The 23925-nt window shown below is 42.3% G+C and overlaps 1 long non-coding RNA gene across 2 annotated transcripts in view; it reads left to right on the forward strand.

The window, feature by feature from the left end:
- LOC148107515 (uncharacterized) overlaps positions 1 to 23530 on the forward strand; it is a 72206-nt gene extending 48676 nt beyond the window's left edge. The window contains exons 3-4 of one of the 2 annotated variants that reach the window (XR_015722263.1): positions 15256 to 15476; positions 16366 to 23530. This is a non-coding gene — a long non-coding RNA (uncharacterized LOC148107515). Of the gene's footprint in view, positions 1 to 15255 lie in introns of both variants that reach the window. The other variant, XR_015722262.1, reaches the window with a different exon arrangement.
- The last annotated feature ends 395 nt before the right edge of the window (positions 23531 to 23925 follow it).

Consider the following 23925-nt stretch of genomic DNA (forward strand, 5'->3'; position numbering starts at 1 on the left):
CTACCACCACCAATAGAAGTATATATTTTTCAAGATACAGTTTTCAAATCAATAGGTGCTGTCAAAAAGATTGTGGTCTAGTGCGGCTGACAAAGTATCCCACAGCACCAGAGCTGGTGTTCTACCCGCTTTATGAAAGGTCGACCAGACTTAGAAGTTCATTCCTCTCTTCTTGGGCGCCATGGACAGACCTCCGATAGCTTACATTGTAATGGCCCGTTTCGTAGGTCAATTTCTAGTGCCTTTCTCACCACGGTATCCCAGTGCCTGGTACAGAGCTGGTGTTCTCATGCTTGTAGAACGAATGGATGCAACTTACTCAAGGTCACACAGCTACCGAGTGGCAAATAAGAATGAGAACTCAGATCTTTGCTCACCCAGGCTTGTTCCTTTTGGGGGAAAAAAAGTTATATCTGAAAAAATTGTTGTGTCCCATGAAAAACAGTAGCTGCTTGATTAAAGTGATAAGAAATCCTCTGAGATCAAAACACCAATGAAAACAGAAAAATTCACATCAGTAATTATTGCCAATCTTCTGTTTAAAGAAAATCCACACTTGGCAGGTTATGCTAGTTAGAGAACAAGAGTCCTAGAACTCTCCCGGATTTTTCCAGGGAGAACTTGACCATATCTATCCCAAGGCAGCGTCTCCAAGAGCATGATCCCAGGGGATAGAGAAGATCCCTACCCACCAGTTTTGTCACTGCTGAGAATTAAGATGCCTTGTTCAAATGCAGTGTGCCTTGAGACCCTACTGTTGATCAGCTCAAGAGGTGGAAGGTGGAAGGGCTGAGAGCTAGCTGAGGATTTGCTCTTGGAAGGTTCTTCACTGAAGAAGCAGGGAAGGGAGAGGAATTGAAGGGAGGACAGATGGGGAGGGGCAAGAAGCTAAAGGTGAAGGAAGATACCAAATACCTATTTCATAATTTTGCTCAGGGCCAACTCTGTTCAGATTTTCAGCCCCAACAACCACACTTTAAAATGGGAAGTACCACATTTGATCTCCCTGATCTCACAACAAAATTAAAGGGTGGGAAGGAAGTGGAAGATCTTTTGAGATTCCTCCGTAGGCAGTGGGCACCTGCATTAGAGAGAATCTTATAGCTATGTCTTCATGCAGCATGTTTTCCAGCCCTTTCTTATCAGTCAAGACCCAAGAGGGGCAGGTTATTCCAAAGGCAGCTTTCCATCAAGAGGAGGATCGTGACAAATGGCAGTAAGGGGAAGTAAGGACTGAGGGTGGGCAGCCCTGCACAGGGGGGAAAAGAAGGCGCTGAGGATGAAAGCTCGAGTTTGGGTTCCTATCTGAATTTCTTGGAGGTCGGAGTCCTGCTATGTCCAGGCATATGCCTTTGGCAAAAGGATTCATGTTCTTAAATCAGCGTCTTCCCTCTACATACACAGTCCTTTCTCTCCTTCACCTGTCTCCCACATGAAGAAACACCAGAAAGCAAACACACTCAACAAAAGGACTAAAAGAGGTGTGTGTGGGTGTGTGTGTGTGTTATCAAGCATGTGTTATCAAGAATGGACAGAGGAATTTGGGCAGCGGAAATACCTAGCATTTTTGCCACACTGAAGTGACTAGGGTTAATTTTCTATCCATCCTTCAACTTTGAGGTACCGGATGAATCACTCTCTTTTCGTTAATTAATCTCTTCAACACTTTTCACACGATTGTGGAGCTTTACCAGAGAGGGATTTCATCACTATCATCAAGTGGAATAAAGTGGAAGCCTACAGGCTCCCAAGGAGATCTGTTTTTCCACAATTAGCATTTCAGTCAAAGGCTTAACTCTGCAAAAGGAAAGCATAATGTGGAACAAGGACTTGTGAGGCAGCCTGTTCTGCCTCTGGCTCTCTGGGGCTCTGAAGGAGCCGATTGTGATCTAGCACTGGAAACAAAACCGAGCTTTCTCTCTTGAGCCTTGCTGTTTGTGTTTGTTCAGAATGCATGAGCTAAGACTTTGATCTGTGATCACTTGCTTATTTCCAGGGACCGCACTTGTACGCATTTGTTGGTGGGAAAAAAATCTCCATTTTCTCACAAGCGGATTTGAGGTGAGAAGAATCCAGTTAGAGGTAAAGGTTTCGTCAGGGAAACGTTTCAAGGCATCAGGGTAGGCACTGCCACCATCATTTGTCCAAGTGAACGGCTGTTATAAAGAATCCCCTTGCAAAATGTTACCTGTGGAACTGTGTTCAGGCCTTCCTTGACAACAGATGCTTGGCATTAGTGAATCAACCACTGGGTTAATTAGAACTCAGACTTGCAGTCTATTCTCAGCTCATAGAATAAACACTGTTTTCCTTTGACCTAATTGCAAAATGTTCTTAAACATCATCATTTTGTGAAAGAAACTGACTACAAATTGCTTCATGAACCACATTGTCGGGATTCAAAATGTGCCTGCAATTTGGAGAAAGTGTTTGCAATTTGCCGACAAAATACCATCCACAGAAGACAGCACTTTTCACAGGCTGTGGGCATATTCTCTCTGCAGATGCTATGTTCTTCCTCATATTTTTCCTCGTCTTCTACATAGCCCCTATCTGAGAAAGGTCAGATCAGAATCAGAATGTTCTTTCCCCTTATCAACAGATTTTATGTGGTAGGTTCCATAAAGGTGCTGGCTTCAGTGATATTTTAGATTTCTTCTCCCAAACCCCAGCAACAGTTTCTGTCGTCATGATTGAATTAAAAAGCCAACAAACACAAAATTACCGCACCACCACCACTATCAACAACAAAACTCAGAAACAAAGTGACTTTCTTTAAGGCAGTGAGGCTTGATTAAACACCTGGGGGTACATAATGGGTCAACTGTTTTGGAACACATCGGGTTGTTATTACAGAATTTTGCTTGAGTGTTTACCCTGTAATACCTGCAGCCTTACCAAACGTGATCTGCATAGGTGCCCCTATGCCGTATGGGAAAATACCTGGGCACGAAAGGGAGAAAATACATTTGAAGGGGCCTGTGGGATGCCGCTGGGACCCCAACATTTAGAGTGGTAAGGACTCTGATCTGAAACTCCCTTCCAGAGAGATCCTCCCGTGGATGACCACAGATTCTTAACCAAAGGACTGCAAGCCTCTTATTCTAAAAAGCAGCAAATGAAGACTGAGATAACAGTTGTGTATGTAACACGCAGATTATTACACAAATGACTTTCAATACCATTCTGGAGAACTAGAACTCCCAGGGAGTCTTGAAGGTGTTCTGCAACTTGGCCACCACTAGAGGGCGGAGCAGACCACTTTCACACATTTCCTCCCGCAGAAAGTTGAAAGAACGTTAGGAGCCAATATGGTTTCTCTCATCTATGGAACATAAGAACTAGGAAGATCAGTAGGGGAAGAAAGGGATAAAGAAAGGGGGGTAATCAAAAAGGGAAATGAAGCATGAGAGACTATGGACTCTGAGAAACAAACTGAGGGCTTCAGAGGGGAGGGGGGTGGGGGAATGGGATAGAGTGGTGATGGGTAGTAAGGAGGGCACGTGTTGCGTGGTGCACTGGGTGTTATATGCAACTAATGAATCAAAGAACTTTACATCAAAAACCAGGGATGTGCTGTATGGTGACTAACATACTATAATAAAAAAATATGATTATAATAAAAAAAAAAAAAGGAGCTAAGGGGCTGAATGCTGGGCAGACCTCTGCCCTGAGAAATCTCCCCACCTCTTCACCCAATGTGTGCATCACCTCTGAAGGTTAGGAGTAGAAGGAAGAGCAGGCAAGCACGACATGAAAACTGCATTGAAATTTAGTATTTCATTGAAGAAGAGAATCTTGCCCTTGATAATTTTCATCTATTAAAATGTTTCGGCCCTTTCCACATGTCATCAACTGGGGAAATAAATCCAAGTAGCTGTTATTTCCTTCTACAGGCTCACAGTTTAGGCAGCAAGGCCGACATAGGTGAATTCATCAAGACACTCATTTGCTAAGTGCAGTGCAGCTGAGAGGAGGAGAAGCTGCATCAGATTGGGGTGTGGCTCGTGAGCACGCAGCCTTTCCCCACAGACTTAAGAAGCGAACATGCTGGGGGCCCAAAGACCAAATCGGAAGTCACTGAGTAAAGTAGAAAGATAAGGCAGAACCAAAGGGTTTTTTGAGAAAATGCTTTCTGTATATACAGAATATATGACAGGGAAAAAAAAAAAAACCCAAATGCAAAATAAGAGAGACAAGTCAGTAGTTAGTACAGAGAAACCATTGTTTTTGTTTTTGTTTTTTTAGCTATAAACTTTCCTAGATTTTGGAAGGTTTGGGATAAAAGCGATTTCGGAAGAAAACAATAACAGGACCACCGTGCTGTGAAGGAAAGCCATTTGAATATCATTCCTGTTGTGTGCGTAGGGGTACACGTGGGAACTCTGCAGGCCAGTGTAGGAGTCATGGCAGAACCTGTCTCCATTTCTCCAAGATGTCTACCCAATCCACCAAATGTGCTTGGAGTTCATTAGCCAAGTAATAATGGAGCGGGCTAGTCCTGGCTACACCAAGGTCACTCGAGGAGCTTCTCAAACAGAATGTCCAGCCCTGTCCCCCCTCCCAGTTGTGATGTAATTTCTCTAGAAAATCTCTATATTATTCTAATGCGAGGTCAGGGTAGGGGCCTACTGAGTTATGCACTGGTGACATTCCAGAGGGAAAACACAAAATTCCAGTTAGGGCATCTTCACCATCTTCTCTTGAGCACCAGAAATGAACTGAATCCTCTATGTTAACTTTTAGTACCTTCAATACCTGGGATGGTTTGAAGGTGAAAATATATTATCCCAAAGAAAATAACATTAAAATGAAAATGAATACACAAACGATTTCTTTTCACTGTTCTCATGAGTCTTTTTGTTTTGTTTTAATTTCTAAAGAGTCCCCTCACTCTGAAAGGACATCTGGAAGTTCTTCCCTTTGGTCTTCCTTCTGTCCTCCCTTCAGGATGCTCCCATACCACTCTGCCCTTCCCTGGGGCTCCCAGCCTCACCTCGGAACAGCAGAGATGCCCCAGCCTCTGAAGTTCCTTCTTGGCTTCGTTCTGCACGTTGGGCGGCAGCCCCTCCTGTGCTTTCTTATGAAGTATGTATGGTGATGGCAAGCAATTTTGAATTCTTTATCCTACAGGATCTAGGAGGCTGACATTGCTACCATGTACCTCCTGTCATTATTACGCTAGTGCATTACTTACTTTTGTCAGGTTACATCATCTTCCAAATAGTTTTTCCCTAGGGTGGTGAATTTTACATGTCCACTTGCCTGGGCCATGGGACATCCAGATAAACAGACTAGACATTATTTCTGTGTATCTGTAAGGGTGTTTCTAGGAGAGAGAAGCATTTGAATTGGTGAACTGAGTGAAGGAGATTGCCCTCCCCAGTGTGGGCATCCTCCAAGCGCTGGGAACATGAATAACACCGAAAAGCAGAGGAAGGTTGAATTTTCTCTCTCTGCCTGACTGCTTGAGCTGAGATCTGAGTCTTCTCCTGCCCTTAGACTGGGACTTTGACCATCAGCACTCCTGGTTCTCAGGCCTTCAGATTTGGACTGGAATTTCCTGGGTTCCCCCTCACAGACAGTAGATTATGGGACTTCTCAGCTTCCGTAATTGTGTAAGCGAACTTCTTTATGATAAAGCTCCAGATAATTGTTAGATAGATAAATAGATGGATAGATGGATGGATGGATGGATGAAAAGAGAGAGAGAGATTCCTATTCACTCTGTTTCTCTGGAGAACCAGGACGACTACTGCATTCCCCATCAGGAGGGAGTATGAGAGGACAGAGGAAGATAAAGGTGGTGGTGAAGAGGGGGCTCTGTCCCCTCTCACACCTTGCCATTCTTCCTCCAGCGTGCCGAATTGTAGGCTCACATCGAAGGATCCCAGAGTAGTTACTCCAAAGTGGCATATTGTATGCATCAGGATGGCCTACATTTCTTGGGCACTTTGATTCAAACTGGGGTCCAAGACAGCCGCTGTCTCTTAAAGTCGATCCTCTTCTGGCAAGAAAGCTGCATCAAGCAGGAGCTCTATCTATTACTGAGAAATTGCCAGGGCTGCAGACTCACCTTTGGCAGCCTCCAGCCTCAGGGAAGGTGGAGGAGCCCCTGCTCCGACATCCTTGTGCCACTAGAGGGCAGGGCAGAGCAGCAGCAGAGGCTCGGAGGCGGGGAGCTCAGCGTTTCCGCAGCTGTGGCCCAGGTGGGCAGCTCCTAAAAAAAGCAGCACAGAGTCAAGCATCCAGCGAGGAATGTTTCTTTGGGACTTTACTAGGAGAGTAGAAACGAAAGGTAAAAGGTAAGATTCGCTGCAAACAACTTTGAGTAATGAGACTTTCTTGCAGTAACGACGACAGCAGACTCCTTTAGAGATAGAGAAGGGAATTTTGAGGTTCTCTGAAAAAGTGGTTGACCTGAGAAGACACATAGCACGTGTCCATTTCAGGGATAGAAAGCTAGCTGCCCGGGGGCTACGGTGGCTTTTCCAGGTGCCATGAAACACTTCCAGTAATTCCCCCACTTGCGCTGATATCCTGCTGGAAGCTCCAAAGGGAACCGTGGAGACCCGGGTTTGTTTCCCAGGAGAACCGGCCCAGGAAACCAACCGCAGGTGGACTGCACAGTGGCGCCCGTAGAGACAGAGCGGCGTTCAACCCTCATCGTTTCATCTTGGGTGGAAAGAAAGTACTTTCAGGGAAGGCTTTCCGCGATCACATATTTTGTATTCATATTTTGTTTTGCCAGTGCTTTTCCCAGCCTTTATTGAACCTTTTCCCCCTGAGCATGGAGCTTCATAAGAGAGAATCACAAGGAAGAAAAAGTGGGTCCTAACTCCCTAAGAGTTTCTCCAGTGTCCTGGAGAAACTGGGAAGTGTTTCGAGCAGGGTGGCATGCCCAAGTTCCAGGACAGTTTATTTACTAGTGAGTGGGAGAGGTGTAGGGGCCCCACGAGAGACAGCCCAGAAAGTGACACAGATAAGAACATTAGCAGCAGGGCGCAGGAAGGGAGTGCAAATGAGGACGCTGATGGAGAGAGTCATGGAGAGGCCCCCTTGTGAGGACTGGTGACACAGGATGAAGCCAGCATCAGGTGATGATGGGACTAGAGCCATGCCAAGGGGTTGGGCTTCTCTGTGACACTGAAGACATCCTAATGGTACACAGTGTTCTACCAAACAAGAGGAAACGCTTCTTGTAAGAAAAAAAAAAAAGTAAAAAAGAAGATTCAGATACAAATGAAAATTTAGTCATGACCGAAGTGCACAGGTTAGGAAACTGCTTTATGGTGGCCCAGGGGATGATCCCGGACACTAAATCAGGATGCCAAGTCTGAGAGGACTTACTGCTAAAGACCCACATGGCTCTCCTAGAAGGGAAAATGAAGGCTAATGTGGAAAATGGAGGTTTTCTGTGCACCTACATCTTTAAAAAACTACAATTTCTGAAGGATTACTATGTGATCGCAATACTAATTACATTATATACACAATTTCATCGATGCTCGCAACAATCTTGTAATCTAGGTGCTATTTGTTCCATTTTGACTCAGAGAGGTAAAGTTACTTTCCCAAGGACGCATAATTGGTAAATTCTATAGCTTGAATTCAAATACGGAAAGGTTTACCTCCAAAACCTGTATCTGAAGATGACAGAGACCAAGACCTTTTTTTTCTTTTCTGCCGCAAAAGCAGCCCAAAAACTGATCTGAAAATGCCATTTCCCTCTGAGGCTTTCAGGCTAGGCCAAAATACCATTCTGTGTAAGAGTCCTAACGTTTTTATTCTCTTTTATTGTAAAGCCATGATTCATACCGTTGGAAAGTCTCAGTAGCAAATTGTTCCTTGTATACTATTAAATGAAAGAAACAGTGCAGAATAACAAAATGGCTTTTGTGCAAAAATTTGTATGCCTGCAAATAGATACCTATTTTAGGATATATGCTTTTTTGAGGTATCGTTGACATATAACATTATATTCGTTTCAGGCATACAAAATGATGATTTGATATTTGCGGATATTGTGAAATAGTCACCATGATAAGTCTAGTTACCAACCATCACCACACAGTTACAAAAAAAAATTTGCTTCTTGTGACTTTTTTTTTTAAGATTTTTTATTTATTTATTTGACAGAGAGAGACAGCCAGCGAGAGAGGGAACACAAGCAGGGGGAGTGGGAGAGGAAGAAGCAGGCTCCCAGCGTAGGAGCCTGATATGGGGCTCGATCCCAGGACTCCGGGATCACGCCCTGAGCCGAGGGCAGACACTTAACGAGTGAGCCACCCAGGCGCCCCACTTCTTGTGACTTTTAAGATCTACTTTCTTAGCAACTTTCAAATATGCAGTAGAGTATTTTTAACCAGAGTCGCGTGCTGTACTAGGATATATGCTTTTTTATCATGAAATACTGGAGACAAAAAGAAGGTGAGGTATAGGAGAATCTTTTCACCTTTCATTCTGCTCAGTTCTGTACAGATTATAAGTGAGTTAAGTGGATGGAGAAGTCGTGGTACATATTTTGATTTGTTTTTAAGTCTCCTTGGATTGCAAAATTGAATTGATATTCATCGTTTTCACAGCTCTTTTAGAAGTCATTCCTGAAAGGTTTTTCTACAAATAGCTTTTTCAGTAGCTATCTTAAGGTGGAGAGGGTGAAAGAGATTTCATGATGAAGTTTCCCTCTCTCAGGATTCTGATAAAGAGTATCATTTAAATTAATAATTCTGCATATCATCCCTGAAAACTCACTGAGTGCCTCCAGACTACCCCAAACAAAGATTTGTGTACTTGAACCAAACCCAGATGTATTGGAGCCCAAATCATCTTGGTTTGAAGAGTCAGAAGAATGGCTGATTATATTGAGAGACAATCCAACCTTGGCACGCTTTGTGGATTTGGTAACTTTCTACCCTTTGTACGTGCTACAGGAAGAGAGACTTCTAGATCCTATGTTCTTAAAAATGGACTTGCCGCTTTATAAAAGTGTTTTACCTAAGTACTTAACTTCAAGTGAATTTGCGTTGGAATTTAGAAAATTTGAAGTTAGAGTACTTCACATAAGAAAAGTAATACGTTTTCTTGATTAAAAGAAAAAAGTATGGAACTCTCGCTATTCAGTAAGGAGACATTTACTAAACTACACCAGAAAATAAGTTTCACTTGTTGGTAGTCCTATTGCAAATGCCGAATACTTTTTTTAAAATGTGTTTATTTGTTTGAGAGAGAGAGAAAGCGAGTTGGGGGAGGGGCAGAGGGAGAGAATCTCAAGCCCACTCCCTGCTGAGCGTGGAGCCCAACTGGTTGGGGGGAGCTCGATCTCTGGACCCTGAGATCATGACCTGAGCCAAAAGCAAGAGTCAGACACTTAACCGACGAGCCATCCAGGCGCCTTGCTGAATACTTTCTAATAGCTATTCTGAATATGAAGTTTGAAGCCTTATCCATCAAAGGATACAATTTATAAGACTCCCCTTGAGGCCAAAGTGGAGCTCAGATGTTGGGCTGTGCAACAAACAAAAAACAAACACAGATTCAACAAATGTGTGCTACACTTCCTGAGGAAGCCACCTTTGATCTGAGTCCTGCAGGATGAGAAGCAGGTAACAAGGCGAAGGAGGGAGAGAGTGGGAAATGATACAGACAACGGCATGTCTGAAGTTTCCAGTGAGGAGGGAATATAGCAGTTATACCAGAAATTGGAAGAAGACCATGGAGAGCAGATTGCTGAAGGGACGGTGACTCCTAAAGACTATCAGCACATGGCATTGTAGACCATGCAAAAATATTTTGGCCTCTATCCAGAAGTTGATGGGAAATTATTGAAAGGTTGTCAGTGTGTGTAGGAAGGTTCTAAAAGAATTGTCAAAACGTCAGTCGCCTGATCTTGTTCCTGTGGAAGTAGTCCTCTTTTCATCATGGCTGTTTTGCCGTACATTTTTATTATGACATGTGTGGTGTGGATTAGTGTCCTTCACCAGTTGTGGAAAATTCTCAGCTGTCAGCTCCTTAAGTGTTTCCTCTTTCCCATTCTAACTTTCTCCTCTTCATCGAGAACTCTAATTCGACCTGTTAGATCCACCTACTCTGTCCTACTCGTTTCTTAACCTCTCGGTCAGTTTTTCCATCTCTTTTTCTCTCTGTGCTGGATTCTGCAAAATTTCCTTGGAACATTCTTCTAGTTCACCCTTCCTTCCTCCCTCCCTCCTTCCCTCCCTCCCTTTCTTTTTTCAATTCTAGATGCTCTACTTATTTTTAAAAATTTACTTGTTCATCCTTTTAATTATCCTAATCACTGCTCATATTTAGTTTTTCCTGAAATTTTTATTAAAGTTTTTATTTTGTGATACTCGCAGATTCTCCTGTAGTTGTGAGGAATAATACAGGGAAATCCCACGTATTGCTTACCCAGGTTCCTCCAGTGGTAACTTCTTGCAAAACTGTAATGGAGTGTCACACGAGGACCTTAATTTAAAAAAAAAAAATTATATTGCCTTTTAATATTCTGTGTCTGATAAGGCCAACAATAGAAAAGTCTTTGTAGGTTTTTTGTTTTTTTGTTTTTTTTTTACAATTTTCTTATTTTTTTTAAGAGTTTATTTATTTATTTTAGATTGAGAGATAGAGCACACATGAATGGTGGGGAAGGGCGGAGGGAGAGAATCCCAAGCAGACTCCCCACTGAGTGTGGAGCCTGTCACAGGTCTTGATCTCAAGATCTAGAAATCATGACCTGAGCTGAAACCAAGAGTCAGAAGCTTAACTGACTGAGCCACCCAGGTTCCCTCTGGGCTTTTTTTTTTTTATATATACAATTTTCTTATTTTTGTTGGTTCTTATTTATGGTGGCTTGCTTCCTTGTGTAGTATATGATTTGTGATGATGAACTGTTTTTACTTGGTTCTGCAAGTAGGGAGATTGATTTTAGCCCTTGGATTGAAGTTGGATTCCATCAGATAGGACTTGTCTTGGATTCTGTCCAGCAGCTTGGGGCACTACCAACCCAAGTCTCCTTTACACTAAATTCCTGGCTGGAGGTATTTGGGGATGACCCAGACAGTACGAATTTCAGTTGCAAACCCACATGAAGACTGTGTTGTGGCTGTTTAGAAAGGTGGTCTGCTGGAGATGGTGGGAGTTGGGCTCCCATGTAGTTCATGCCACAAGGGGTTGCATAGGGCAGTGAGCTCAGAAGAGCCCCTTACTGGGTTTAATGCTCTGCTATTACTATCTTAAAATTCTTAATAATTTTGAATGAGGTACCCTGCATTTTCATTTTGCACTGAACCCATCAATTATGAAGCTGGTCATAGGAAGGGGTATGACTCTTTACAGAACCCACCTTTATAGGCTGATATCTCCTATTTTATGGGGCTTTTTTTTTTTTCTCTTGTACTCTGTAACTGGCAAGTCCCTTAAACCTTAAAACTCACATTTACTAGTTTGGAAAGAGCAGCTTCTGTGTTCTTCTCACTCCATATTCCTATTATAGGTTTTGTCCTGAATACACTTTACTTTTTTTCCAGGTCATCAATGCTTTTGAGAAGATTATTTCAAATATATATATTTTCGTCATTTCAGTGGAACATTCAAACCAGGTACTTAGTCTCAAATGCTGCTGGAGCAGAAGCCTGGGCAGTACCCAGTACTGACCCCATTTCCCCTTGGAAAAGTCCCCCCAGTTGCACGCCTCTGCTCATAGGATCACCAACCTCCTTCCAGATCATGCTCCATCCCTTCCTCTTTCAAACTCCACATCTGGACAATGCTAATTTGGTCTGCAGGCCCAGCGCCAACTATTTCCTCTCCTATATGTTGGTTAAGGCACAGACCCCATCCCCTGATTCCTTCGGGGTTTTGCTGTTTTTGATTCTCAATAAGCCTTTCTTCTCTCAAAAGTCTCTGGTTTTGCAAATCCAAAGCTCTTTCAAAAATTTGTGTTATGAAAATTTTAAATATGTTTAGAACTTGAAAAGAGATAAACACTGACTATTTTTTTTTCTCTTTGCTTTCCTGCTGTAACAATCCTGATCCTTCCTTGTGGAAGGCCACTTCTGAGTCAGTGGGGGTGCTGAGTGTGAGCGCAAGGGAACAACAAAGCAAACCTTGCTCTAGGACTCCCGGTTGTGTCCTACACCACACGTGACTTGAGTCCTCGGGGTCTTTGAGACCAGTTCCACAGCTGGACTGCCTAGTTATAGGAGCAAATAAATTCAGATTTTGAATGTAAGAAGTTTGAGTTGAATCTCTTGCCTTACAAATGAAAGACTCTCAACCAATCCAGTGGTTAACCAGATGTTGGACAGCTCTGAACCCATTTCTCAAGAAGTCAAGAGTGGGGTCCCAGTGAGCTCCAATGCCTATTTATTTGGTGGAAAATAGCAACAGGCAAAGCCAGTTTGGGATACTTACAGTGTGTTTTTAGATTTAGCTTTCATTTCAAAAGAGAAGAAATGCCCAAAGGTCAAGCACTGGAAATAGAAAAGTCAGTTGGTACTTCTTGGAAAGCAGAGCAAGACAAACATGGTCCACCAGTTGGTGGCAGCCTAGCTCTACATCAGGCATGTCAAGCTCTTTGTGGGCACACCTAGTGCTGGCTGAGATCTCTGGGCACCAGTAAGAGTTCGTTAAAATGGGATGGGCTGTACTGCTCATTCCTGCTTTCAACCTCGATAAGCTATGTTTATCCATTTTATTAGAAGCATTATCTTAAGTCAAAGTTAAAGGAAAAAGCATCAGCAAAGCATTGCGCTTTTTTTTTTTGTCTTAAAATCCATGTAAATGCTCTGAGAATAGTTTTCTCAATGTTTAGAGAATTCATTCTCCTGTTTTCTTCAGCAAACTAGGGACAAAAAGTCATTTAAAAATCTTTTTTCTGACGTTCTGGATAGCCAACATAAGTCCTTCCCTTTTTTTCAAGATTTGCTTTCCTTTCATTTCTGTTATCTGCTCCAGAGTGAGATCTGCTCCCAGATTTTGAAGGATCCTTCTCACCCTTTGGGTGGTCTGGTGGTTGCTTTGCACCCCTCAAGACAATCTCCTTCTTGGAAACAAAGGTTCCATGGCTCCACCTTCCTTGTTTCCCTCAGAGGCACATTTCCTTTTAGTGTTGAATACAGACTCAGCGTGAGAAACAAGCGTCCTAAAAGATGCTGTAATAGAGAAACATTTGCCATTGTAACCGACCACCAAGAGGACTATATCAGAGGCTGGCTAATGGCTGCCTCCAGCCAGACATCTTGAGGTCATGCTTGGTCCTTAAAGGACTGCCAGAGTGACCAGAGAAAGCCACCATGGCGCCTGTACCACCCTCTGTGGGACCTGCTCCAAGGCCACACACAGGGAGAGTGAAAGCACTTTTGTAATCAGAAACATTATTTTTGAGGCCAAAAAAAATAATTGGTACCATAGTCCTCCCTCAACCAAGACCCCCAGGTGGCTGAAACTGCAAAAGTACTGAACCCTATAGAGACTATTTTTTCCTGTACGTACATATGATAAACTTTAATTTATAAATTAGGCACAGTGAGAGATTAATAATAGTAATAAAATAGAATAAATACAACTATACACTCTAATAAAAGTCAGGTGATTATGGTCTCTCTTTCTCTCTCAAAATATCCTGCTGTCCTGTACTCACCCTTCTTCTTTTTTGCTTGTAAGATTTTATTTTTAAGTAATCTCTACACCCAATGTGTGAGAGTTGCATGCTCCACTGACTGAGCCAGCCAGGGGCCAGCCCCTCACCCTTCTTCTCATGATGATGTGCGAGGATAACACGTCTGTGTGAGGAGATGAAGTGAGGTGAATGACGTGGGCACTGAGATGTAGCGTTAGGCTACTACTGACCTCCTGACAATACGTCAGAAGGAGGAACATCTACTCCTAGACCACAGTTGACTTTGCGTGACTGAAACCGCAGAACACAAAACCATGGGTAAAGGGGGGCTACTGCACACATTTCTTACGATTACTGACAAATTGTATTTATTTCTGCCATCTTCTTTGGTGGTCGCTTTGTTATGTTTTTCATTTGTTTCTTTTTTTTCTCCTGATGTGTTTCATATTATTTTTTTTTCACTCTATCTGTACATAATACACTCTACTTTTATTCTTTTAGTGGTTACCTTTAAAATTGTATATATAATTTAACAAAGACTCCGAGTAAAATAAAATACAGATTCTGCTTCCAAAAAATGTAGGAATCTTAAAATTTTATACGTCTAACCACTGCCTCTCAGTTGACCTACTATTGTTGTCCAGGATTTTGGTTCTATCTTCTTATTTGGAAAATTGTTATTTTAAAACGTGATACTAAAACTGTATAACCTCTCTGTAAGTATGTATTTCATGGATAATTATTCTGTGTTCTATATCTGATAATTCCAATATCTGAAATCTACCAGGGTCTAGAACTGTTTTGTGTGTGTGTTTGTGTAATTCTGGTCAGTCTCACTCATGGTATAATATTTCCTAAAACATCTGGTAGTTTTTTACTATAAGCTCAGATTTGGAATAACCTGTGGGAGCTTGATGGGGGTGTTTCTCTCTGGAGAGGATGTGCGTATGTACCAGGACCAACACTAACTTGGGGTCGCTTCATTTCTAGGTTTGGGGTGTCCCTGACTGCGTGGGTAGTGTGGATAGGAAACCCAGAACCTGGAAAGGGCAGGCCTCTGGTTATAGATCCTTAGAGAAGAAGTCATTATTGTCATTTTTTTTTTCCCACCAACAGTTTTCTGTCTGTCTGATTTTGGTGGTGCCTTTTGCTGTAAGGCAGATTTTCCCCCAGCCTGCCATTTCATTCCACTGAGAATGTGACAGCTTCAGGTGTCTTGGCTGTATAGGGAGCAGGGAGAGTCTCAGGTTTAGCCCTGCTTCTATGGTTTCTGGTTTTATTATGTGTATTTATTTTTTAAAGATTTATTTATTTATTTTAGAGATGGGGGAGGGGCAGAGGGAGAGAGAGTCTCAAGCAGACTCTGCGCTGAGCGGGGAGCCTGACACGGGACTCAATCCCACAACCCTGAGATCACAACCTGAACGAAAACCAGAAGTCGGATGCTTCACTGACTGCGCCACCCAGGTGCCCCTCTGGTTTTTTATTTTTAAGATTTTTGTCCTTTGGGCTTGCCTTCAGATCTTAGAAGTTCAGCAAGGCACGGAAAGGTGTACTTGCTGGAATTTATCCTTCACGTGGACAGTTTGAATGGGATGGCATTTCAGAACATGGCCCTCTCCTCTCCCTCTTAGCTTCTCCAGCCTGGTCTACACTCCCCCGTCCCCTGCGAGGGCTTTGGGCCTGGAAGCAAACACTGAGAGGCTGCATCAGTTCACAGAGAACCGTTTGGATGACAGAGACCTTGAGATAATCACAGAGCCAAAGCCAAGATGGTAAGGAGCACTGAAAACCAAAGAGAAAAAAAAAGAGCAGGAAACCCCTAGCCTAAAGGGCCAGCGCTCCTCTGAGAAAGGTAAGAATGAAATGACACTTCAAAACATTTCAAAGATAATCTCATAGATCGTTTCACAGCATCACCTTACACCACGTAATCAAGAACATCACATTAGCCACATTATGTGTTTTTTTTCCACTTATCAAATAGAAGCAAAAATCAGAATCAGATGAAACACTCAGGTGGATTAGTTGAAGTAACAGCAGAAGGTGCTAGAAGGCTTCAGCATAGCCACAGTACCCCAGTACTGCTGCCGGAGTCCGGAGTAAGCCTACTCTGCAAAACCCACATCAACACATTGTCCCCATCCTTCCAAAGCCTTGTGTCTCCATCCTCAAGGAGCATATGAATCCTCTCTGCCTCCGACGACGGGATGGCCAACATGCAGCTGACATTTTCTGCTAGAATAAATTGTTGCAAAGGAGTTGTTATGACTTTAACAACAGTTTGCTTCCTAAAAACTTTAACTGTTGTTCCTATTCCAGTTGTCAGGTTTACAAAGTAGAGAGACGATCATAGATGGCCGTCACATTTTACTGTGATCAGTATAGTATTGACCTTCTTCTAAGAAGTAGCAATTCCTGTGTCAAATGGCATTACTTCAAGTCCAACAAGTAGATCCTGTTGGACTTTCAGGATAGTAAATGAAAGCCTATATAGGAGGAATTTATTCTGAAAGATAATTACCCTTGCCTGACAGTCCTCTGTCTTAAGATTAATGAAATGTAAAATCTACCACTATTTCCAATGAAGATTTCACCGAAAATCACCAGTCAAATAAGAATCATGTGTCACTTCCATAGCATGTGAAGATTGCAAGTATAATTTTTAAAATAATGAATCATAAAGTAATCTCTCAACATGAGCTATCCAATGTCCTGAACACTTCCGCTGCACTCAGAAATAGTCTACAATGTCTCTCTCGTCAGGATCACTGGCATCGGAAGAGAATGAGCCCCTCTGACAGTGGGCCTAGTCCAGAGTCAGCAAGACACCAGAGAGGTGAGCGATGCCTGGCCTTTGGCCTTGGGAAGCCAGATGGTTCTGGCCAAGCCCTGGGATTGGCACACTGACTCAGACAAGCACAAAAGTGTTCCCAGTCACAGAGACACCTTAGGGTATACACAGGCTCCTGGGGAGGCAAGTGTATGCCTTCACAGAGTTCAGTCTCCCTAGGATATATCTGGGCTTTTGGGGTAATCTAGGAACAACTGAAGCCCAACTTAGAGCCTGAACCCAAACCAGAACTAGTGTCTTTCTGCACACACACACACGCACACACACACATTCCCAGAGCGTGTTAAACTTCCAGTTCCCGTGCTGTTATTTTATACTTGCCTCTCCACCATCTTTCTCTGCCTCCTCTGTGTCTCCACAGGCTGACCTTTAGATTGCCTCATCAGGGTCCCTTGCCCTTTGGCTTCTTGATGGGTGTGGCCAGTGGAAACACCTGCAGGATATCGGAGATCAGAAAGAGAAAGAGGAAGAGACATTTATTCTCTCGCTCCTTGCCTGTGTTGCCGTGGCTCTTCATTCCATGGTCATAGCTCTAGGCAGGCGATCTGCCTTCTGAGGTTCCCAGCTCTCTCTAGACTCGATAACACAGTTATCTCTCTTTGCCCCGTAAGGACAAGGAGTGTAAAGGCTTCTCTCTCTTGCCAGCTCCTTGGTGCTTCATGTCCTTCGCTGGTTCCCTTAATTCTGCCCCCCACCCCAACGCTTCTTAGTTAAACCCTATGAGGGTGTTGGCTTTCCCATTACTGTCCTGACTGGTATAGACACCTTCCCAAAGATTTGTATGGACTCCAGAAAGTCTTATGGTCACATGTTCACTGCTGCCCAGGCATTTCTGCCTCTTTATAGGTCTAAACAAGAAATAGCTTCTTTACTGGTTTCTAAACAAAGCAAAATTTAAAACATAACAAGGCATTCATGAGTATAGTAGGGTTTGCTGGAAAGTTGGGGGTAATGGGAACTAGTCAACAGGTTAAAAATCCACATTAGTCATGTGTAGCCAAGTGTTTTGGACCATAGACTCTAGAGTCAATTGTATTGACTGAAAGCCATGTCTACCACTTTCTAGCTGCTGTGTGATCTTGGGTAAGTCACCTCATTTCTCTGAACTCAAATTAGTTTCCTCCTTCCTCCCTCCCTCCCTTCCTTCCTCCCTTCCCCCTCTTTTATAAATTGGGGTAGTCATAGCTCCTACCTCCCAGGGTGGTTGTAAGGATTGAACAAGTTAGTATATGCAAAATTCTTAGAGACTTGGCCATAGACATTCCCCAGATTCCTTCTCAGCTGGGTTTCTTGGTTTCTCTCAGGGCTTTTATCAACTTGGCACTCTCCTTTTTCCAATTTCCCATTCCCTTCTTCCTTTCACTTGTTTTCTCCAGGGCCACCCCAAAGGTTGAGGGGTGGAGGTGACAACATTTTTTGCCAGGGCTTTGTCTGTATAAACAATTTGAGTCACTCAGAATCAGCATGTCAGCCCCACACTGGCTCCCCAATCTCATGCAGTTCCATGTGAGAAATACTGAGCAAGATAGTAGATGTGATCCACTTGCCTCCCTTCTGGAACTGGGGCCCAGCCCCAGAGCCCCCAGAAGACCTCATAGGCACAATGTCCCCCATGCTCCTTAGGGCATCTAGTCAACCACATGTGGGGAGTGGGGGGTAGAGGATCAGTGATTGCCCCAAAAAGGAGGAAAAGAGTCCAGAGTCCATGAGGCTCTATAAAAGTCCTAGTCTAGGCTCAGGGCACCCCACCAAGAAGATTCTGCCAACCCCATTAATCCGAGGCACTAGAGGGTGACTTAGATGATTTTGAGGAAGTCAGCAGAGAATGGGGCCTCCTGAGGTGCTGGCCTAGTCTTCTCAGTTCCTTTCTTCTAGGTGTCCCAGGGGGTCTTCTGCCTCTGTAAGACAAAGTAATAGAATGTTCCATAGTCTCACTCCCAGGCTTCTGTGGCCTCACCAATCAAGGTGCCCTGTGGATGAAGAGGACTTCCAGCTCACAGGACCTAATCTCCCTACAAAGCACTTACAGTGATAAACATTTGGTAATGACAAATATGGAAAAATAAGAAGAGAAAAATTACCCCTGATTCTACTTCTATTACCAACCAAGATTGTCTGGCCACATTTAGACATGTGGAACCCTATGCCAATTTAAACAAACAGATCTAAAAGTGCAGATATAGTAGTGTGTTTGTAGTACATAAGACAGAACTCCCAGTGAAATTTGAATGTCAGATCAACAATGAATCATTTTTTAGTATAAGTTTGTTTCATGCAGTATCTGAGACATATTTACACTAAAAAAAATTCTTATTCATCTGAAACTCACATTTAACAGGGCATCCTGTATTTTTATTTGCTAAATCTGACAACCCAAAATACATTACTAAATGAAAAAAGCAAGTTGCCAAACCTGATGTTTAGATTGATCCCATAAATGTAAAGAAAAATTAATCTACACATAAACATGCTTGTTTAGACACAGACAGACATTCAGATAAAAAGCTCCGGAAGACTGTAACAGAACTAGTACCTCTTAGGTTTAGGAAACAGAAGGGAGGGGAGCTTTTACTTTTCACTTGATGCACTTCTATGTTATTTATTTACATTTTTAAGCCTGAGTGTATTTTGTGACAAAGTAATTTATAGGACATAATGAGAGGTGCCTGGTTGGCCCAGTCAGGGGAGCATGTGACTCCTGGTCTCCAGGTCATGAGTTTGAGCCCCATGTTGAGTGTGGAGATCGCTTAAATAAATAAACTTAAAAAAAAAAAGATGTAATGAATGTAAAGTGGGTGAAAATACTGATGAAATAGATGAACAAGCAAAATGTATAACTGTATATACAATATAATTACATCTGTAATTATTAAAAATCCTATCTGAGAACATACACTAAAAAAAGTTGATGGTTCTAGACAGTTCTAGGGGTTTCCGTGTATAACATCAGTCCACTCAAATGGTAGGTATGTGACTCTGCTGTTTGATTTGCTTTCCCCTCATTTAGATCACTTCCAGTTTACCCAGGGAGAAGGGAAAACTGGAAGTCCACAAAAACGAGAGGGCCTCCTAGATGAGGCTTTGAGCTGTGGGTTCATGGAGCAAGTCCAGTGTGACATCATGTGTTTGATGAGTGCTCACTTTGTACCATAGTATTACCAAGAGTCCCTGAGAGCTAAATGTTCTCTGAAGAGTTGGAAAACTTGGAAGGCCCTTGACACCATTTTATTTTATGTTTTCGTTAAGCTTTTTATTTTAATTCCAGCATTGTTAACTTAACAGTGTTATATTAGTTTCAGGTGTACATACAGTGATTCAACAATTCTATACTTCTCTCAATGCTCATCATGACAAGTGTACTCTTAATCCCCATCACCTATTTCACCGATTCCCTCACCCACCTCCCCTCTGGTAACTATCTGTTTGTTCTCCAAAGTTAAGAGTCTGTTTCTTGGTTTCTCTCTCTCTTTTTTTCCCTTTGCTCATTTGTTTTGTTTCTTAAATCCACAGATGAGTGAAATCATATGATATTTGTCATTCTCCAACTGACTTATTTCTCTTACCTTTATACTCTCTAGCTCCCTCCATGTTATTGCAAATGGCAAGATTCCATTCCTTTTTGTGGCTGAGTAATATTCCATTGTATATACACCACTTCTTTATCCATTCATCTATCGATGGACACTTGGGCTGCTTCCATAGTTTGGCTATTGTAAACAATACTGCAGTAAACATAGGGGTGTATGTATCACTTTGAATTGGGGGGTAAATACCCAATAGTGTGATTACCGAATTGTAGGGCAGTTCTATTTTTAACTTTTTGAGGAACCTCCGTACTGTTTTCCACAGTGGCTAGACCAGTTTGCACTCCTACCAACAGTGCAAAAGGATACCTTTTTCTCCACATCCTTACCAACACTTATTGTTTCTTGTGCTTTTGATTTTAGCCATTCTGACAGGGGTGAGGTCATATCTCATTGTAGTTTTGATTTGCATTTCCCTGATGATGAGTGATGCAGAGTATCTTTTCATATGTCTGTTGGCCTTCTGGATGTCTTCTTTGGAGAAATGTCTATTCATGGCTTCTGGCCATTTTTTAATGGAATTATTAGTTTTTTGGGTGTTGAGTTGTATCAGTTCTTTATATATTTTGGATACTAACCCTTTATTGGATATGTCATTTGCAAATATCTTCTTCCATTCAGGAGATTGCCTTTTAGCTTTATTGATTGTTTTCTTTGCTGTACAGAAGCTTTTTATTTTGAAGCAGTCCCAATAGTTTATTTTTGTTTTTGTTTCCCTTACTTCAGGAGACACATCTAGGAAGATGTTGTTAGGGCCAATGTCAGAAAAATTACTCCCTATGTACTTTTTAAAGATTTTTATGGCTTCAGGTCTTGAATTTAGGTATTTCCTCCATTTTGAATGTATTTTTGTGTATGGTGTAAGAAACTGGTCCAGTTTTATTCTTCTGCATGTAGCTGTCCTGTTTTCCCAACACCATTTGTTGAAGAGACTTTTTCTCATTGTATTTTCTTTCCTTCTCTGTTGAAGTTTAATTGGTCATATAACTGTGGGTTAATTTCTGGGCTCTCTGTTCTGTTCTATTGATCTATGTGACTATTTTTTGATAGTATCACATGGTTTTGATTACTACAGCTTTGTAGTATAACTTGTAGTCTGAAATTGTGGTAGCTCCAGTTTTGCTCTCTTTTTCAAGATTGCTTTGGCTATTTGGGATCTTCTCCAGTTCCATACAAATTTTAGGATTGTTTGCTCTAGCTCTGAGAAAAATGCATTGGTATTTTGATAGGGATTGCATTAAATGTGTAGATTGCTTTGGGTAGTAGAGACATTTTAACAATATTTCTTCTTCCAACCCAAGAGCATAGAATGTCTTTCCATTTTTTTGTGTCGTCTTCAATTTCTTTCATCAGAGTTTTATAGTTTTCAGAGTATAGGTCTTTCACCTCATTGGTTAAGTTTATTCCTGGTATTTTACTATTTTTGGTGCAATTGTAAATGGGATTGCTTTCTTAATTTTACTTTCTGCTGCTTCATTATTAGTGTATAGAAATGCAATGGATTTCTGTACATTTATTCTATATCCTGCAACTTTACTGAATTCATTTATAAGTTCTATCTAGCAGATGGATAGATGATAGATAGATAGATAGATAGATAGATAGATAGATAGATAGATAGATAGTTTTGGTGGAGCGTTTAGGGTTTTCCCTTTAACACTATTTCAAAAGCCTGTGGTTTATGAAAAGGTTTTAAATTGTGTTCCTAAGACACCAAGGGCTTTGTTATATATAGGAAGCATTATGTAAAACTTCAGAACATTAGCCTGTATCTGATACTGGCAATTTTACACATATAACTTAATCGCTATAGATGGCACATAGCTATGAACTTGACCAATTGAGCTTTTTGGTAAAAATCATGCCTTAAAACTTTTCCAATCTGTATGTTTCTCATCCTACTTGATAACATACTTTAATTTTTTGAATCCTCTCCCCATCCTGCCCCTCAAAATAGGTTGTCAGGCAGACCATTTGTTCCCTTTGATTCTATTTTTAGAGTGGCTTTCCTTTGGACAGGGTCATTGGAGCAGCTGCAAGGCTGATGTCTGTTAATCTGTGGCAAAAAAAAAAGAAGAGACAGAAAAGATAAGACCTTCCCTAATGAGGGGATACCAACACCCTCCCCGAGCCACTCCCAATGAAGCTCTAAGCAGGCGAGCCCTGCTGGTCAAGAGATGTAGGGTCCTTTTCTCCTGAACCAGTTGGTGCTGGATTGGGGGATATTTATAATAAATATGTGGCTATGAAAAAGGAACTGGACTAATTTATAGCCATTAACATTAAAAATTACTTTTTTAGGATACATCATCAGAAAGTATTAAAGAATAGAAGGGGAGAATTTATGTATGCCTTTGCTAGGTTAATCAAGGAGGAGTCAAATATATGTTCTGCTCTCAAGGAGTGAATAGGTTGAGACACAAGGTAGCAAGTGATGAATTTTATATGTAACACCTAATATTTTTGCATGCCAACCATGTGCCGTCACTCCCCTAAGCACCTGAACCCATTTTAGCTCATCTTCCCAACCACTCTGTGAAGTAGGTTGCTGGGAAAACAGACAAGAACAGCAAGAATCAAGCAATTTCCAGGAGATGAAGTGACATTAAAAATGTGAAATTTCATTTCTTCATTTCCAAGCCATAGGCTACGTAAATGAATTCTAAATACCAGCTAGATGGAAGCTCAGGGGAAAGGAGGACATGTGTCCACTTGCTGGGTATCCCGTAACCCGACCTGCTCCTTCCTCGTGCCAGCAGCAGCCCCAGCAGGCTGCCTGTGCCCCCGTGCTCTGCCCCCAGGATCCAAGACTGTTCGGGGCACTTCCCTGAAATGGCCATGAGCAGTGCATCTGTTGACGTTTCTGAGATGAGGGACAGAAGTAAAGGGTCAGTCTGGAGCCAGAGAGGCAGGTAGCCAGTGAAGGTTGCTTCAGAAGAGGTAACATGTTTAGCTCCAATTCAAAGTCCACAGTAAGCTATTTTTACGCCTGGCTACCTTAAAGGAACCTTATTTCTGCCCAGAGAGTAACGCAGACTCGGAGAATCTGGCTCACATAATGTGACCTCAAATTGTATTAAAATGCTTTCAACTCATGAATGGCTTTAGGTCAGAGTTGTCAGATAATGAGCCCATCCATAGGCCTCCTCTCTATGGATGGTATTGTTTTTAGATTTTGCTTCCCCGGTAAAGCTGAGCAAGAAATTAGGGGCAGAGACCCTGCCTCTGGTCCCCGGTATCCCCCAAGGCACGTGGCTGCGCTGAGACACATAGTGTAAGTTCAATACATTGTGGCTGAATTTATCCCTGAGACATAAATGTTAATTCATTATGGTGTGTCCTCATGTTAGAAGGGGAATCAAAAAGACAGTAGCATAGAGGATGTATTCCATTTTTCCTGGTTGGCAGGCAGAGAGTGAAAATTTCCCTTTACACTCTTCCCCCTCCGGAGCCTGCCATCTGTCCTGGAATATCGTCATTCATGCAGGGTTACCCCAGCGAGCCTTTTTAGACAGTGTTTTGTCATGAACTATAAGTAGCAGTGATCCAAAAGAGAGCTTAGAGATAAGTTTACTCCTCATCCCTCCCCCACCGACACGAGCAGTTCTGTACAGAAACACGGTGCTTGCTCGTGTAGCTGGAGAACACCCCACACAAGTGCTTTTTCAAGTCGTTCACCCAGCTTATGGACGTCACCCACCAGCAGCACCATACCCACTGTTCACGAAGGATCTGTTGAGCAGCCTGCGTGGGCAAGCAATTATGGGAGGCACAGGATGAGTAAAATACAGACATTTCCCCACGGGACATTCAAAACAGCAGGAGAAATAAAACACACAATTGCAATACAAAGCAAGAAGTGATAA

This window comes from Ursus americanus, chromosome 29, assembly GCF_024610735.1.
Source record: "Ursus americanus isolate L20-20 chromosome 29, mUrsAme1.1.p, whole genome shotgun sequence".
NCBI classification, from domain to species: domain Eukaryota; kingdom Metazoa; phylum Chordata; class Mammalia; order Carnivora; family Ursidae; genus Ursus; species Ursus americanus.